The sequence below is a fragment of the Rhyacophila brunnea genome, unplaced genomic scaffold (assembly GCF_057557595.1).
Source record: "Rhyacophila brunnea isolate RB1 unplaced genomic scaffold, BYU_Rbru_1.0 scaffold_225, whole genome shotgun sequence".
Taxonomy (NCBI): Eukaryota; Metazoa; Arthropoda; class Insecta; order Trichoptera; family Rhyacophilidae; genus Rhyacophila; species Rhyacophila brunnea.
Genome location: NW_028232888.1, coordinates 107,509 through 112,151, shown reverse-complemented (window position 1 = coordinate 112,151; position 4,643 = coordinate 107,509). Strand labels below are relative to the sequence as shown.

Genomic DNA, 4,643 nt, shown 5'->3' with positions numbered 1-4,643 from the left:
CTTTTTTAAGCCCCATTCTTTTCATATTTTGCTCAGTGGGATTTTTTTTAAGACGCATTAATTTCAATATTTTTCCAATCTAATTGTTTATCCACGCAAAATCTAGCATTCCTAACTCTATAATATACGAAAAAAGCTTCTTTTATACACTGCCCCATGTTATTACACATGGCTCAATTCGTGTTATGTAGATTAAGACCATAATTACTCTAAAGATTAAATATAATATTAAATTAATACGCTTCTCTTGTAAGCCTTCATAGTGTAGTGGTTATCACGTACCCTTTACACGGGTAAGGTCCCCGGTTCGAACCCGGGTGAAGGCATTTTAATTGGGGGCAGGTCTTTAAATCTGTAAATGTAGAGAATATGAATTTTTCAAGTCTCGATATAAAATTTTTCGCTATGAAAACTTAAATAGATGATATTTTCTTTATAATTAAATAAATTGTGAACAAGAAATACTCGTTAATACTTGATATAAAATTTTTTATGTGTTAATTTGATTTTCAGCCATTTAAGTTTGTTCAATATAGCTTTAAATCGTTATATAGAACAAATTTTCTCAATACTTCTTTTTCCATTATCATCTTTAAAATCTCTCATTGAATTTTCAACTTTAAATACTTAGTACTTAAATTGGTCCCTTAATCTTCTGTTTTGTGTGTATGCTTAAGTTGGTATTACTAGCTCCTTTATATACGACTTATGGTATTTTATGACCACACCCATCCATTTTATGACATATGATCTTATTCGCGTTATGGATTTTTAAATTAAGAGAGCATAATTTTATTTATAAGTACTTTCAAAATATTCCCTGATATTTTCTTTTCACCTGCATCTCAAAAAAATATAAAGTGTTTCTAATCTATTATAACAGAAATATATTTTCTTAAGGTATCAATTTAATTTACAAAATAGTTTGTTCAAGAAAAAGGAATCTAAGAATTAATTATTGTAGTAGAAAAAACTAATTTATACAAAAAACGATAAAAAATCCAAATTTCGTATATACCCGCGGCATAAATATATTTGTTATATTTTATTAATGTTTTATATTTTATATTTTATATTTTATTAATTTTTTATATATAACTTTTATTAACAATCGGCTTGTCAATAAATATTGATATCATATAAGAGATACTAATTTATACGTTTACCGAATTCTTTACCCGCATTTAGTCTTTTATTTTTTGGGCAATTCCTGTATTTTTCATATGTTAAACATGACTTGTTTAAAATCTTAAAACAGAAGTAAAATAACGACATAAGTCGATAAACTAAAGTATATTTATGAAATCTTGACAAAAAAACTTGTAATTAAGAATTTTCAAGAAATATTTTGCTATAAAAAAGATATTGTAAATAAATTTAAGTTATTCTTATATTTTTAAAGTTGTAATTAGTTAATTTATTCATATTATTTTTTTGATCAGTATGTTCATATTTAAGAATAAGAATAGATAAAAATAAATTTCCTGTTATTAAAAGATATTTAAAAATCAAATTTATGAGAAATAAAGCGTATATATAATAAAGTAATATTATTGTAGCATTCCTATCCTTTAAATTAAGAAATAAAATATTATAGTTCAACATAGAATATTTATTTATAAGAAAAGTTCTTTTATGCCCAAAATATCAGAAAAATTCATTCATATGTATATACAAACATATATGTATATTAAAATACAATAAGAGTTTGTGTATTATTTAACCTTCAAAGTTTTTTAGTCATTTTTTTTTATCTGAAGTAATTTCGATTGTGTTTTTAGGTATTTTAATAATTTATTTTTTTTTATTTATTATCTTTCCGCTTTAGTTTTGCGGTCTTGTTATGGTTTGCATTTGAAGTTTTATTTAAATTTTTTTGTTTTTGTAAGCATAGGTATCAAACTTTTTTTGTAAATACATAAAACTAAAGGTGTGTGATACTTGTATAATTTTCTAACGTTTAAGCTAGAACAACCAAAAAATAAACTGAATGAATTGATATCTAGTGCATTTTTGCGTAAGAAGAGCCCAGATTGATAAATATATTTCAATAATATATCAAATGTCGTGAATAAAATATCAAATCAAATGAAAACACTCTACGAATCACATAAATATAGGTAAGGATGAGAAAATTTACGGATAAAAAAAAGTCAATTATCATGTATTTGGTAAATTTTCTATAGGTATTTACTGCAACCTGGGGTATTAAGTGTTCAATTTATCTCGATATTTTCTAATATATTTGTGGTTTTTTTGTATATTTCTAATTTATCAGTATCATAAAATTTAATTTTGAGGTTTTTGTAGAATAATATTTTGTTTTTTAAGACATCAAGAATATCTGTCAAATAATTTATGGTTACGTGGTGTGTATTTTTTCTGATTTCACACTGCAATTATACTTCTTGCGATGATTTTTATATAATAACAAACTAAAAATTCAATATTAATATAATTTCTCTATAAAAATAGTAGAAGGCACAAAAGTTTGATCGGATCGTTCATATATCTAAAAAAGAATACAAATCGCGAGTTTTAGTTTATTAAAATCTAAAAGGATGATAAAACAAAAAAAAATTAAAATGGATGATAAAACAAATAAAATTTATGCTTGCTGGTTATAGAAAAACATGCTCAAGTATTTCATCAAAATATAATAGAGGTTTTAGAAAAAAGATACTCAATTATTTAAAAAAATTAAAAGGGAGTTTATATATAAAAGAAAATTAATGCGAGCAGGTTATAGAAAAAGATACACGCTTCTTACATTAATATAAAAAAGGGTTTTTTGTGTGTAATAAAATTTTCGTGTGCAGTTTTTTAAAAGGTATTTACGCTTCTTACATTAACATTAAAAAAGAGGCTTATACGTGAGTAGGTTATAGATAAAAGAGTCATAATTATTTAATAAACATCGAAAAGGGGGTTTATATGTGTGCAGGTTATATAAAAAGATAAACGCTTCTTATATTAAAATAAAAAGGGAATTATATATAAAAGAAAATTTATGTGAGCAGGTTATTGAAAAGTATATACGCACCTTACATTAACATTAAAAAAGTGGTTTATATGTGTGCAGGTTATAGATAAAAGATACATAATTATTTAATAAACATCTAAAAGGAGGTTTATATGTGTGCAGGTTATGGATAAAAGATACATAATTATTTAATAAACATCTAAAAGGAGGTTTTTATGTGTGCAGGTTATATAAAAATATAAACTCTTCTTATATTAACATGAAAAGGGTTATATGTGTGGAAAAAAATTTTTGTGAGCAGGTTATAGAAAAAGATACACGCTTCTTTATTAACATTGAAAAGGTGAATGTGTGTTTGATAAAAATTAAAACCCAATCGAAATTTTTAATAATAATAATGGAGTTTTTAAAATGAATATTTTAATTTAGATGGAGATCTTCCTTTTTGAATTCGAGTAAAAGCGCAAGAAAATCTTCAATATGCATTTTTGCAGCTCGCGCATCACCAAGCTCTGTCTTTCTTAAAACTTCGGAAACGATTTCCTCGACATCAATATCCCGATCAACCTTTTGTTTTAAAATATCCTTTATACCCTTTCCTTTAAAAATAGCCGCCAAAGTTTTATTTTTTCTAAGAAAACATATCTTAAGCAATTGATTAAATTCTTCAAGATCAATTGCAGGTCTACTTTTTCTTGGCTCAATTTTAACCACACTACTTTCAACTTTTGGAGGTGGTTTAAAGCTATTTCTATTTACTTTAATAATATGACTGGTATTTGCAAGAATCTGCACGGCTACACTCAATCGACAATAATTTTTATCTCCTGGGCGTGCTATTAGCCTATCACCAAATTCTTTTTGAAACATTAAATACGCAGCTTTAAATTTATAATTTAGCAATTTAAATGTTAGTGGTGAACTAATTTGGTATGGCGTGTTGCTTATACACAAGTCGAAATATGGAAAGTCGTGCTTAAGTGCATCGCCTACAATTAATTGGAATTTATTGGAGTATCCTTTTATTGCATTCACCTTTTTGATTAATTCGCTTGCTAAACGTGGATCTTTCTCATAACAAATAACTTTCTTTGCTTTTTGTAAGAGTTTAAGCGTGAGGTTTCCTGTTCCTCCTCCAATTTCAAGAATTATATCCGTTGATTTGATCTTTGCTTTTTCTATTATTGTGTCGATAATCGAAAAATTTACCAAAATATGCTGTCCAAGATTTTTGTTGAAAAGTGGATTTGCCATTGATAGGCTTTGAAAATAAATAAGAAATAATTAGAATTGTTGAAAACATAAAAATCATTTTTTAAGAATAAAATAAGATGAAACAATTTTTATTTAATATATAAACTTGAAATCATCAGTGTGGACAATATCATCATCTTCCTCCCAGAAGCTCTTCTTCGCCTTTAATATTTCACGGAAATCACATTTCATCGGCTTTACTTCTTCTTGGACCATTTCCATTATCTTACCATTTTGATGTAGATTTAAATATTCAGAATACATTAAAAGGGGATAGCAGATCTACAAAAATCCTGGATCACGAAGGATTTAAAATAAAATTTAAATGATGCGGCATTGATTTCGGTTTGAATGTTATAGATTCATAAATTATGTTATAAAATAAAATCAAAACCCCATTAATAAT

At 25.7% G+C, this 4,643-nt stretch overlaps 1 non-coding gene and 1 pseudogene across 1 annotated transcript; one reads left to right on the top strand and one right to left on the bottom strand.

Moving 5' to 3' along the window:
• The first annotated feature begins 253 nt into the window (after nt 1-253).
• Nucleotides 254-326, top strand: TRNAV-UAC (transfer RNA valine (anticodon UAC)). The gene has a single exon. It is a non-coding gene; the product is annotated as a tRNA-Val (tRNA).
• Nucleotides 327-3,403: 3,077 nt separating this feature from the next.
• LOC147069878 (dimethyladenosine transferase pseudogene) lies at nt 3,404-4,237 on the bottom strand (annotated as a pseudogene).
• Between the last annotated feature and the right edge of the window lie 406 nt (nt 4,238-4,643).